Source organism: Bombina bombina, chromosome 5, assembly GCF_027579735.1.
Source record: "Bombina bombina isolate aBomBom1 chromosome 5, aBomBom1.pri, whole genome shotgun sequence".
Taxonomy (NCBI): domain Eukaryota; kingdom Metazoa; phylum Chordata; class Amphibia; order Anura; family Bombinatoridae; genus Bombina; species Bombina bombina.
In genome coordinates, this window is record NC_069503.1 from 800,123,542 (window position 1) to 800,138,759 (window position 15,218).

A 15,218-nucleotide genomic window follows, 5' to 3' on the forward strand; every position below is an offset into this window, starting at 1 on the left:
GTGATGCGCAAGCATCATTGTCAGAGGATGTAGGTAACAGTGATATGTCTCAGTCAGGCAGCATTACAGACATGGACGTACGGTGGGATGATGATGATGTTGTACCTGCTGCTGCTTCCTTTGTTGATTTGTCAGATACAAGTGAAGCGGTTGATGATGACAATGCGTCCGTGGATGTCACGTGGGTGCCCGCTAGAAGAGAAGAAGAACAGGGGGAAAGTTCAGATGGGGAAACAGAGAGGAGGAGACGAGTTGGAAGCAAGGGGAGGTAGTCGCAAGGAGCTAGTGGCACAGTCAGACAGCATGCATCGGCACCCGGGGTCAGCCAGACAGCACACCAATCAACGCATGCTGTTGCCACCACCAGAATGCCGTCATCGCAGAGCTCAGCAGTGTGGCATTTTTTGTGTGTGTCTGCCTCTGACAACAGCGATGCCATTTGCAACCTGTGCCAAAATAAACTGAGTAGTGGGAAGTCCAACACCCACCTAGGTACAACTGCTTTGCGAAGGCGCATGATCGCACATCACAAACGCCTATGGGATCAACACATGAGTAGAAGCAGCACACAAACTCAAAGCCGCCATCCTCCTCCTGGTCCAGCATCTTCAGCCATGTCAACCACTGCTGTCCTCCTTGCCCCCTCTCAACCATCCACCACGCCGTCTCTCTTCCAGAGCATTTCCTGCTCATCTGCCCACAGCCAGGTGTCTGTCAAGGACATGTTTGAGCGTAAGAAGCCAATGTCACAAAGTCACCCCCTTGCCCGGTGTCTGACAGCTGGCTTGTCTGAACTCTTAGCACGCCAGCTTTTACCATACAAGCTGGTGGACTCTGAGGCGTTCCAAAAATTTGTAGCTATTGGGACACCGCAGTGGAAGGTACCCGGCCGAAATTTCTTTTCACAAAAGGCAATCCCCAACCTGTACTCGATTGTGCGAAAGGAAGTAATGGCATGTCTAGCACACAGTGTTGGGGCAAGGGTCCATCTGACCACTGATAGCTGATCTGCAAAGCATGGTCAGGGCAGGTATATCACCTACACTGCGCATTGGGTAAACCTGCTGATGGCTGACAAGCATGGAATGCGTGGCTCTGCAGAGGAGTTGGTGACACCGCCACGACTTGCAGGCAGGCCTGCTGCCACCTCCTCTACTCCTCCTACTCCATCCTCTTCCATAACCTCCTTGGCTGAGTCCTCTTCTGCTGCTGCGTCTTGCTCCACATCAACGGCACCCCCCCAGCTCCCCAGGTACTATTCCACATCCCGGATACGGCAGTGTCACGCCGTCTTGGGGTTGATTTGCCTGAAAGCAGAGAGTCACACCGGACCAGCACTCCTGTCCGCCCTGAACGCACAGGTGGATCAGTGGCTGACTCCGCACCAACTGGAGATTGGCAAAGTGGTTTCTGACAACGGAAGTAATTTGGTGGCGGCATTGAAATTGGGCAAGTTGACACATGTGCCGTGCATGGCACATGTGTGTAATTTGATCGTACAACGCTTTGTGCATAAGTACCCAGGCTTACAGGATGTCCTGAAGCAGGAAGGTGTGTGGCCATTTCAGGCATTCCTACACGGCCATGGCGCACTTTTCAGATATCCAGCGGCGAAACAACATGCCAGTGAGGCGCTTGATTCGCGACAGCCCGACAAGTTGGAATTCAACACTCCTAATGTTCGACCGCCTGCTCCAACAAGAAAAAGCCATTAACGAGTATTTGTATGACCGGGGTGCTAGGACAGCCTCTGCGGAGCTGGGAATTTTTTTGCCACGTTACTGGACGTTACTGGACGTTCATGCGCAATGCCTGTAGGCTCATGCGTCCTTTTGAGGAGGTGACAAACCTAGTCAGTCGCACCGAAGGCACCATCAGCGACATCATACCATTTGTTTTCTTCCTGGAGTGTGCCCTGTGAAGAGTGCTGGATCAGGCCGTAGATGAGCGTGAAGAGGAAGAGTTGTGGTCACCATCACCACCAGAAACAGCCTTATCAGCATCGCTTGCTGGACCAGCGGCAATGCTGGAAGAGGATTGTGAGGAAGAGGAGTCAAAGGAGGAATGTGGCTTTGAGGAGGAGGAGGAAGACCAACCACAACAGGCATCCCAGGGTGCTCGTTGTCACCTATCTGGTACCCGTGGTGTTGTACGTGGCTGGGGGGAAGAAGATACCTTCAGTGAGATCACTGAGGATGAGGAACGGGACATGAGTAGCTTGGCATCCAACCTTGTGCAAATGGGGTCTTTCATGCTGTCGTGCCTGTTGAGGGACCCTCATATAAAAAAGCTGAAGGAGAACGACCTGTACTGGGTGTCCATGCTACTAGACCCCCGGTATAAGGATAAAGTGCCTGAAATGTTACTGAATTACTGCAAGTCGGAAAGGATGCAGTAGTTCCAAAATAAATTAAAACGTATGCTTTACACAGCGTATAAGGGTGATGTCACAGCACAACGGGAATCTAACAGGGGAAGAGGTGAAAGTAATCCTCCGACTCCCACGACCACGCCGGCAAGGACAGGACGCTTTACAGACGTGTTGTTGATGGAGGACATGTGGAGCTTTTTAAGTCCTATGCATCACCACAGCCCTTCGGGGTCCACCCGCAGAGAAAGACTCGACCGACAGGTAGCAGACTACCTCGCCTTAACTGCAGATCTCGACACTCTGAGGAGCGATGAACCCCTTGACTACTGGGTGTGCAGGCTTGACCTGTGGCCTGAGCTATCCCAATTTGCGATAGAATTTCTGGCCTGCCCCGCTTCAAGTGTTCTGTCAGAAAGGACCTTCAGTGCAGCAGGAGGTATTGTCACTGAGAAGAGAAGTCGCCTAGGTCAAAAAAGTCTAGATTACCTCACCTTTATTAAGATGAATGAGGGATGGATCACGAAGGGCCTGACATTGGGCGATACATTCAAATAAAAAGGCCTGATGACATGAGCTGCCTTGGGCTAAAAATGGTCCACACGCTGCTGTATTTTATCTTTGAATGCCGGATGACTTGTGTGACTTATCCTCCACCAACTAGGGTTCAAGCCGCAATGTTTTAGGGCACTTTCTGCCTGGGAAACAAACATCAATTTTTCTGGCCGCTGCTACAGCACCAGAAAAATACCTGATTTTTCAGGCATGTGTACATGCCTAATTTTTCTGGCCACTGGTGCTGCACTGTGGCTTCAAAAACTACAACACTCATATCTGGTGGCAGAGTAGATTGCACGCGCAGTGCCCCAAATTTGAAGTAGGAGGACCGACCGAGCATCGTTTTCCATCTCCCGGTTCCTAAAATCCATGCCATATACACGTCCCCTGATAGGGGACGTAACAGGGATTAAACTGATCATAATAGTACTACTTAACACACCACTCATATCTAGTGGCACAGTAGATTGCACGCGCATGGCCCCAAATTTGAAGCAGGAGGACCGATCAAGCATCTTTTTCCATTTCCCGGTTCCTAAAATCCATGCCATATATACATCCCCTGGCGCCGCAACTGCCTTTGGGAACCTTACCATGGGTCTCAGCCCGCACATCTTGTTATTCTCTGTCTAGGAAATTATCTATCTATCAAATCTATCTATTTATCTATCAAATCTATCTATCTATCTATCTATCTATCTATCTATCTATCTATCTATCTATCTATCTATCTATCGTATCTATCAAATGTATCTATTGCATCTATTGATCTATCTATCTAATCTATGTATCTATCTATCTATCTATCTATCTATCTATCTATCTATCTATCTATCTCATGGCCTGACTGTTATCTGACAGCCACTTGTGTTTCGGCCATGCCATATACATATCCATGCCATATACACGTCACCCGGATAGGGGACGTAACAGGGATTAAACTGATCAGAATAGTACTAATTAACACGCCACTCATATCTGGTGGCACAATAGATTGCACGCGCAGTGCCCCAAATTTGAAGCAGGAGGACCGACCAAGCATCTTTTTCCATCTCCTGGTTCCTAAAATCCATGCCATATACATGTCTCCTGATAGGGGACGTAACAGGGATTAAACTGATCAGAATAGTACTACTTAACACACCACTCATATCTGGTGGCACAATAGATTGCACGCGCAGTGCCCCAAATTTGAAGCAGGAGGACCGACCAAGCATCTTTTTCCATCTCCCGGTTCCTAAAATCCATGCCATATACACGTCCCCTGGCGCCGCAACTGCCGCTGGGAACCTTACCATGGGTCCCAGACCGCACGTCTTGTAATTCTCTGTCTGGGAAATTATCTATCTATCAAATCTATCTATTAATCTATCAAATCTATCTATCTATCTATCTATCTATCTATCGTATCTATCAAATGTATCTATTGCATCTATTGATCTATCTATCTAATCTATGTATCTATCTATCTATCTATCTATCTATCTCTCTATCTATCTATCTATCTATCTATCTATCTATCAAATCTATCTCGTGGCCTGACTGTTATCTGACAGCCACTTGTGTTTCGGCCATGCCATATACATATCCATGCCATATACACGTCCCCTGATAGGGGACGCAACAGGGATTAAACTGATCAGAATAGTACTACTTAACACACCACTCATATCTGGTGGCACAACAGATTGCACGCACAGTGCCCCAAATTTGAAGTAGGAGGACCGACCAAGCATCTTTTTCCATCTCCCGGTTCCTAAAATCCATGCCATATACACGTCCCCTGATAGGGGACGTAACAGGGATTAAACTGATCAGAATAGTACTACTTAACACACCACTCATATCTGGTGGCACAGTAGATTGCACGCGGTACTCTGACAAAATGCAGAAGGACATTTGGCAGACGGACATTTGGCAGACGGACATTTGGCCGACAGACAGAAAGCTAAAGAATGTTCTGATTTCGGCCGAGGGCAGATACGTTCCAGAGTGCTCTGTTCTAATCAGAGCCTCGCACGCCGCAACTGCCTCTTGGAACCTTACCATGGGTACCAGACCGCACGTCTTGAAATTCTCTGTCTTGGAAATTATCTATCTATCAAATCTATCTATTTATCTATCAAATCTATCTATCTATCGTATCTATCACATGTATCTATTGCATCTATTGATCTATCTATCTAATCTATGTATCTATCTATCTATCTATCAAATCAATCTATCTCGTGGCCGGACTGTTATCTGACAGCCACTTGTGTTTCGGCCATGCCATATACATATCCATGCCATATACACGTCCCCTGATAGGGGACGTAACAGGGATTAAACTGATCAGAATAGTACTACTTAACACACCACTCATATCTGGTGGCACAGTAGATTGCACGCGCAGTGCCCCAAATTTGAAGTAGGAGGACCGACCAAGCATCTTTTTCCATCTCCCGGTTCCTAAAATCCATGCCATATACACGTCCCCTGATAGGGGACGTAACAGGGATTACACTGATAGGAATAGTACTACTTAACACACCACTCATATCTGGTGGCACAGTAGATTGCACGCCATGCTCTGACAAAATGCAGAAGGACATTTGGCAGACGGACATTTGGCAGACGGACATTTGGCCGACAGACAGAAAGCTAAAGAATGTTCTGATTTCGGCCGAGGGCAGATACGTTCCAGAGTGCTCTGTTCTAATCAGAGCCTCGCACGCCGCAACTGCCTCTTGGAACCTTACCATGGGTACCAGACCGCACGTCTTGAAATTCTCTGTCTTGGAAATTATCTATCTATCTATTTATCTATCAAATCTATCTATCTATCTATCGTATCTATCACATGTATCTATTGCATCTATTGATCTATCTATCTATCTAATCTATGTATCTATCTATCTATCAAATCAATCTATCTCGTGGCCGGACTGTTATCTGACAGCCACTTGTGTTTCAGCCATGCCATATACATATCCATGCCATATACACGTCCCCTGATAGGGGACGTAACAGGGATTAAACTGATCAGAATAGTACTACTTAACACACCACTCATATCTGGTGGCACAGTAGATTGCACGCGCAGTGCCCCAAATTTGAAGTAGGAGGACCGACCAAGCATCTTTTTCCATCTCCCGGTTCCTAAAATCCATGCCATATACACGTCCCCTGATAGGGGACGTAACAGGGATTAAACTGATCAGAATAGTACTACTTAACACACCACTCATATCTGGTGGCACAGTAGATTGCACGCAGTACTCTGACAAAATGCAGAAGGACATTTGGCAGACGGACATTTGGCAGACGGACATTTGGCCGACAGACAGAAAGCTAAAGAATGTTCTGATTTCGGCCGAGGGCAGATACGTTCCAGAGTGCTCTGTTCTAATCAGAGCCTCGCACGCCGCAACTGCCTCTTGGAACCTTACCATGGGTACCAGACCGCACGTCTTGAAATTCTCTGTCTTGGAAATTATCTATCTATCAAATCTATCTATTTATCTATCAAATCTATCTATCTATCTATCTATCTATCTATCTATCGTATCTATCACATGTATCTATTGCATCTATTGATCTATCTATCTAATCTATGTATCTATCTATCTATCTATCTATCTATCTATCTATCTATCTATCAAATCAATCTATCTCGTGGCCGGACTGTTATCTGACAGCCACTTGTGTTTCGGCCATGCCATATACATATCCATGCCATATACACGTCCCCTGATAGGGGACGTAACAGGGATTAAACTGATCAGAATAGTACTACTTAACACACCACTCATATCTGGTGGCACAGTAGATTGCACGCGCAGTGCCCCAAATTTGAAGTAGGAGGACCGACCAAGCATCTTTTTCCATCTCCCGGTTCCTAAAATCCATGCCATATACACGTCCCCTGATAGGGGACGTAACAGGGATTACACTGATAGGAATAGTACTACTTAACACACCACTCATATCTGGTGGCACAGTAGATTGCACGCCGTGCTCTGACAAAATGCAGAAGGACATTTGGCAGACGGACATTTGGCAGACGGACATTTGGCCGACAGACAGAAAGCTAAAGAATGTTCTGATTTCGGCCGAGGGCAGATACGTTCCAGAGTGCTCTGTTCTAATCAGAGCCTCGCACGCCGCAACTGCCTCTTGGAACCTTACCATGGGTACCAGACCGCACGTCTTGAAATTCTCTGTCTTGGAAATTATCTATCTATCAAATCTATCTATTTATCTATCAAATCTATCTATCTATCTATCGTATCTATCACATGTATCTATTGCATCTATTGATCTATCTATCTAATCTATGTATCTATCTATCTATCAAATCAATCTATCTCGTGGCCGGACTGTTATCTGACAGCCACTTGTGTTTCAGCCATGCCATATACATATCCATGCCATATACACGTCCCCTGATAGGGGACGTAACAGGGATTAAACTGATCAGAATAGTACTACTTAACACACCACTCATATCTGGTGGCACAGTAGATTGCACGCGCAGTGCCCCAAATTTGAAGTAGGAGGACCGACCAAGCATCTTTTTCCATCTCCCGGTTCCTAAAATCTATGCCATATACACGTCCCCTGATAGGGGACGTAACAGGGATTACACTGATAGGAATAGTACTACTTAACACACCTTATAATAATGCAGAGAGAGGCAATGCAGAGAGAGGAGTCTGAAGAAGAGGAGTCAGAGGAGGAATGTGGCTTTGAGGAGGTGGAAGACCAAACACAGCAGGCGTCCCAGGGGGCTTGTTGTCACCTTTCAGGGACCCTTGGTGTTGTACGTGGCTGGGTGGAGGAAGAGACCTTCAATGACATCAGTGAGGACAAGGAACGGGACATGGCTAGCTTGGTATCCAACCTTGTGCAAATGGGGAGTTTGCGGTTGTGCAAATGGACTGTTTGTGGTTGTTTGCGGTGCGTTAAAGGGACAGTCTAGGCCAAAATAAACTTTCATGATTCACATAGAGCGTGTAATTTTAAACAATTTTCCAATTTACTTTTATCACCAATTTTGCGTTGTTCTCTTGGTATTCTTAGTTGAAAGCTTAACCTAGGAGGTTCATATGCTAATTTCTTAGACCTTGAAGCCCACCTCTTTCAGATTGCATTTTAACAGTTTTTCACCACTAGAGGGTGTTAGTTCACGTATTTCATATAGATAACACTGTGCTCGTGCATGAGAAGTTATCTGGGAGCAGGCACTGATTGGCTAGACTGCAAGTCTGTCAAAAGAACTGAAAAAGGGGCAGTTTGCAGAGGCTTAGATACAAGATAATCACAGAGGTTAAAAGTATATTATTATAAATGTGTTAGTTATGCAAAACTGGGAAATGGGTAATAAAGGGATTATCTATCTTTTAAAACAATAAAAATTCTGGTGTAGACTATCCCTTTAAACGGGGAGTTTGGTCTGTCACTGTGAAGCGGGCGTAACCCTTACACTACCTGATCGATACAACATCATACCTGATGTTTTAAAGCACGTTGTTCCAAACAATTTAGCAATGTTAGGTGATTTATGCCCTTTATGGCTTAAAACCAGACTCTGCATCAACTATGTAATTTTCCATGGGAGTTTTGCCATGGATCCCCCTCCGGCATGCCACAGTCCAGGTGTTAGTCCCCTTGAAACAACTTTTCCATCACTATTGTGGCCAGAAAGAGTCCCTGTGGGTTTTAAAATTTGCCTGCCTATTGAAGTCAATGGCGGTTCGCCCGGTTCGCCCGTTCGCGAACAGTTGCGGAAGTTCGTGTCCGCCGTTCACGAACGCAAATTTTTAGGCTCACGACATCACTTATTAGAAGTTCCAAAATTATCCCAATGATATAGAAGCACTAGGCATTGTCATGGGTCTTAGTGGGAGACCCAAAGAATGTTTGGAAGCTGATGGAGCTGGGGATACTTGTTGGTTAGAGTGGTATTCCTTTAGAGTGGTTTCCCATATGAATTTTATATCTAAAAAGGTATCCAGTTTTTGTGTTTTATAATAACCATATTCTTCTAGGGTTAGCATGTTGGTTGTATTCTAAATCCATTCTGACAAAGTTGGCGTCGTGGGTTTCTTCCATTTTCTTGCAATTAGATCTTTGCTGAGTTGAGGGAAAACTGTAATAATTGTTGATGTAGTTTACAAGGAAATTTTACTGGAAGATTAAGTAGGGCAGTAGGAGGGTCTAAAGTGAATGTGGGGTCAAGCATGAGTTGTATGACTTTTCCTAGGGAAGTCCAGAAAGGCAAAAGTTTATAACAGTTCCACCAGATGTGAAGCATAGTACCTTTAGTGTTGCAGCCTCTCCAACATTTATCAGAGGCACCAGAATAAATGCTTTTTAGGCGAGACGGAGTTAGGTACCATCTGGTAATTATTTTATAATTTAATTCAATAACCTTGGTAGAAGTCTATGAATTTTTAGTACTGTTAAATATTCAACGTCATATCGGTTCAATAACTATGCCCAATTCCTAGTTCTATCTATTAGTATATTCTGGTAGATTGGTGAGTTGATTTTGTATCAACATTGATTTTGCTATTGCTAGTGTATGCCTGATAGGACGTTCTTGTAAGCACATTGATTTAAAGGGGGTTACTTGTCTGGTCATGTTGCTTTTGTAAGAGGATGCATGTAGGAGATGTGTTAGCTGTCTGTATTTGAGCCAATTTGCAAATGATCCATTAAATATATCTTTAATTTTGTCCTGTTACTTAAAGGGACAGTCTACACCAGAATTTGTATCGTTTAAAAAGATAGATAATCCCTTTATTACCCATTCCCTAGTTTTGCATACCCAACACAGTTGTATCAATACACTTTTTACCTCTGTGATTACCTTGTATCTAAGCCTCTGAAAACTGCTCCCTTATTTCAGTTCTTTTGACAGACATCCATTTTAGCCAATTAGAGTTGGTTTCCTGGAACTCCACGTGCGTGAGCACAGTGTTATCTATATGACACACATGAACTAACACCCTCTAGTGGCGAAAAACTGTCAAAATGCCCTGAGAGAAGAGACGGCCTTCAAGGGCTTAGAAATTAGCATATGAACCTCCTAGGTTTAGCTTTCAACTAAGAATACCAAGAGAACAAAGCAAAATTGGTGATAAAAGTCCCTTTGAGTTAAGAACCATTCATTAGCTTGCAAATTGGAATAGTGGGACCTGTCCTATATATTAGATGGGTTGAAGTATATTCCATACCACCTAACAATTCTGCATATGGTGAGATTGGGGATAGAGGGGACCTCAATGTAGAGATATGTGAGTTAGTTTGTAATAGTTTGTCCCATATACCGAAAACACTTCTATATAGAGGAAAGGTTGTAGTGGGTTCTGGTCTGTGTGATTTGGGCACCCAGCAGAGAGCACCAGTGCTAGTAGTTGCTAATATGAGGCCCATTTATCAAGCTCCGTATGAAACTTGAGGGCCCGTGTTTCTGGCGAGTCTAAAGGGCCCGTGTTTCTGGCGAGTCTAAAGACCGCTGCTCCATAATCCTGTCCGCCTGCTCTGAGCAGGTGGACAGGAATCGCCACAATTCAACACGATCGAGTACAATCGGGTTGATTGACACCCCCCTGCTGGCGGCTGCAGGGGGCGGCGTTGCACCAGCAGCTCTTGTGAGCTGCAGGTGCAATGCTAAATGCAGAGAGCATATTGCTCTCCGCATTCAGCGAGGTCTTGCGGACCTGATCAGAACTGTCGGATCAGGTCCGCAAGACCTTTGATAATTCGGCCTCTATGTTTGAATCTTTTGTCATCCATGCCTTAGTTTGAGGGTTTCGCGAACTAGGGTGCTGTAGTCGCCAAATGTCCACTAAGGTGTTACTTTGTAAGTTGTTGATGATGTTTGTTCTATGTTTGATGCTGATGCTGAGTAGAGCTATCTAAATAGGGGTTAAGGGTCACATTGAGCTCGCCACCTAATAATACAACTCCTGCTCGATTTTCTAAAATCGTATTACTAACTTGTTTCAGAAATCTGTTTTGATTAGTATTAGAAGCGTATAGATTTATTAATGTGATAGGGTTGTTGTGAAGAAGGCCAGTCAATATTAAGAGTCTGCCTTCTGAGTCTTCTATTTTGTTAGTTAATTGGAAGTGGGTAGTTCTGCTACACAGTATTCCTACGCCACTTACTTTTCTAGTGTTAGAGTTAAAGTAACCCTGAGGGTAATCTTTTGAAGACAATTTGGGTTAATTTGTCCTGGGAAATTGGGTTTAGGATTATGTCTCCATTTAATTTTTTTTTTTTTTTTTGATGAAATATTTTTATTTTATTTTTTTAGCAATCTTATTACTTACATAAAAATTGCATTACATTGTTTCTCTGTTATGATGTAGTACAATTTTTGTGAATTTAATAAACATTAAACCTGTACATTCAGTCTCCTTTGATTTCATGGTTATTACCAAATAAACATTTACCATCAGTTTACTCGTTATTTCTCTATTAGTCTCAATCCAACTAAAGTCTACAGTAATCCTAATTTACTCCTATTATCAATTTTTCTTCGTTCTCTTGCTATCTTTATTTGAAAAAGAAGGCATCTAAGCTTTTTTTTGGTTTAGGACTTTGGACAGCATTTTTTTTTATTGGTGGATGAATTTATCCACCAATCAGCAAGGACAACCCAGGTTGTTCACCAAAAATGGTCCGGCATCTAAACTTACATTTTTGCATTTCAAATAAAGATATCAAGAGAATGAAGAAAATTTGCTAATAGGAGTAAATTAGATAGTTGCTTAAAATGTCATGCTCTGTCTGAATCACGAATGAAAAAATTTGGGTTCAGTGTCCCTTTAACCAATAATACTGGTGTATTTTGTATCAATCCTCTTACTATAAAAAATCTCCCTGTTTTAGCTCTGATTACCTCTTCTTCTTTAAAATTCAATGAGGAATGTAATAATAAAGAAGTTTTTTTCCTTTTAATGTTAGAGTTAAGTCCTCTAACATTATGTGAAATTACCTTGATATGCATGGGGGTCTGTAGAATTTCAATCTTATTTGTAATTGTGCAATCTGACCTAGAGTGGGTTGGTTTTTGTGAGTATAATGTGATATCTATGTATCTAATGGAGGTTGAGGGTCTCTCTTGACAAGTAAATAATCTAAACAATTGCTTTATACAATATGGAGTATATTGAAGTACATAACGATGGTTTAACTTAATAGGGAGGACTTGATGTATCAAACCCAACAAAACAATAACAGTAAAAAATATACAACAGTAGAACATAAACTTTTCAAAACAACTGGTTGCCTTTTGTGAAGGCAAAATCATGTCTTATAAATCATCATAGCCAGCCCAGTTAAGAACTATATAGTTGAACTTTATCAGAAGGGAAAGGAGATGAAGAGGGTAGTTATGGGGATAATGGGGTAAGGGGGTGGATAGGGTGAAGATTAGGAAAGTTGGGTAAGGGATGAGGTAAGGAAAATGAGGGGGGTAAATGAAATAGCAAAGTGGAATACTTTATTAAACTACAACATCATTGTAAGTAATTTGTTTATTTTAGTGTTTCATGAATAAATTTATAGTTGGTCAATAATACCAACAGATAGTGTAAGTTCAAATACCCTTGTTGTAATTCTCTTCAAGAACTTTCTTAGATTTACCGTTTTTCCCAACCGGAGTCCAGGCTCTCTGAAATGTTTTCCTCTGGGGTTTTGGAGATGTTGAAGGTTCTGGATCCTCTGTGCTAATGTGTAGACGAGTCAGCAAAGATGTGCCCTCTTCTGCTGTTGTACAAGAGTATGTGGAATTTAAATACGTGAAGATCAACTTGAACGGGAAATTCCAGGGGTACTTAATTTTAGCTTTTATTAGCGCCTGTACTATAGGTTTCATTTCTCGACGTTTCTTGAGTGTAGTTGGTGAGAGGTCTGTATAGATCTGAATGGAATGTCCTTCATAACTTAGGTTGTGAGATAATCTGGCAGCTTTGAGAATTGATTCTTTTATATGAAAGTAGTGTAATTTCACAATGATATCTCTGGTAGAGAATTATGATGGTTTGGTTAATGCCCTATGTACTCTATCCATTAATAGCATACTAATTTCCACGACAGGTACTAGTTGATGAAAAAACTTTGTAATATCTTCTTGCAGGTTTTTGTATTCTTCTGTCAAATTTCTAATACGCTTGTTGTATATGTGGGATTTCTTCGGTAATATCATCCTGTTTTTCTTCCAATTCTGGTGTGTGCCCTCCGATATCCATGATATCTTTTTTGAGGTCTGACAATGTTGTTTTGAGTTCTTCATGAAACAATTCTTTAATTGGAGCATCTGTGGAGGTCTCCATAGTTGCATTTGTAAAAGTTTCAGGCGTCTCATTAGATATTACCATTGTGTTTTCTTCTAGGGCTTTTTGTTTCATTTGAGACCTGGAAAGGCAGTCTTTAACTGTTTGATTCTTGTTTTAAATGGTTGCCCACTATTCTGGTGATTCTTTCTCTATTGCGTAATAAAATTAACAAGAAGAAATTATTTGTTACGTTATGTTATGTTATGTTATGAGCCCAATGTGTTACGAGGTCTCTACTCCTTCTAGTGGGCCTGTCTGGAGATGTGACTCAAGTATTCAATTTTCTTTGAGTCTCTTCCTATTAGCTTCCTTAACTTGTTTCACCCTTGATCTGTTGCAGTGTCAAGAAATGGTTAAAGAGCAAGTAGATGGTATATGGGAAGAACTTGAGTCACTTTTATAGGTGGCTTTTAGTATGTAAGTGTTTACATCTTTATATTATGGAATGATTAGCAATCACTGTGTTTATATAGGTTGGTCTGATGTGCTATAGTGCTTTTTTCTCAATTCACGAGACTGTTGCTCTATCTGACAGACAGTGTAGAATAGTATCTCAAGTGCTTTATTTATATGATCAGTTCAGTAATTGAATTTGGTCTTGTGTGTGCTCTATTATATCGAGCTGTAAAATTCACCTCAGCCCCTCTACTGCTTTAGCTTCTATTTTCCTAGAGTGTGAAGTATACTTTTTTAATTCTTGTACTGCTCAGCCCAATTTTCTTGTGACGTGACCACTGGAGCGGAGCCCCAACCCTCCGGTATATCACAACACTATCTATTCAAATCAACTCCTGTAACAGTCGTCTATCGCTAAACTAGTGTATGATTTTTGGCTATATTGGCCCTCTGACGTAGGGAGATGCTGGATTCTGGCCTTGGGCTATACAACTTAAGTCTAGCATTAAAAGTCTGGCATTAAAAATATCTTGTGATAATCTTATATGTTGGATCACCAAAACAATTATGAAGTGCCCCGGTTTCCCTTTTGGGTGAGGGCTGTGGTATTACTTTACCCTCCCCAGGCAATGAGCCCTGTCTGTGTTAAAGGCTTTTGAGCCCAAAAACTGATAATAACAAAACTTTAAATCAGGAGCTAAGTTTCAGTGAGACTTTCCAGTTCAGCTGCTCGTCTCCATTTAATTTTTTAAAATTATTCAAAGCAATTGAGTGCTTAGTAGGGGAGTTGAGACCTCTGCAGTTTAAGAAATGATTTATTATTGTAGGGAAGATAAAGCTTTCTGTAGCCTGCCTTTAAACCAGGTAATGGCTGTGAGATGATTAGAGTTTGGTTCCCCAGCTCCATCCCATAGGATCTCTGGAAGTGGCCAAGTTAGGAATAGAGGCCCAGAGCGATAGTCAGGTGGTGAGTTATCCCAAGGCTCTGTTTCCACTTGTTCCCATGTAGTGCTGTAAATGTGAACTATGTAAACATACCAACATACATTTAGAACAATTAAACATATATAATAAACAGTAATTCCAAACGGAATAATAATATAAACTTGATATGGATATAGGTTAGCGTGTAGAATGAGGGGGGGTCATTAATTTGTTTTTTTACAAATGTGAAGTAGGCTAGAGATTATTTAGTTAGGTGTTATGGTATATATGGATAGGAGTGAAGAGGCTCAATAGTATGTTGAATAATTATATTATATATTAATATATATTAATTATATATTAATGTATTTACTGGGGTAAAGGATTGTTAGTGGTGAGAGAGAGAAATAAATATTGTAGGGGGGTTTCGCCCTCAAAAGCGTGTCTGGAGTTGAAAGAGGTTGTTAGGTTGGGTTATGGATGTGTCGAGTAAGATGGTAGGTTTAGTGTGTGTAGGAGGGATGTGTGGATGATGTGTATTTATATCACAATCAGCTTTTATTCATTAAAACTTTATCACTTCAACAAAAAGGTTAGCTACAGTTCATTGTCACAAGGGTGACATTGGGTGTTTGGT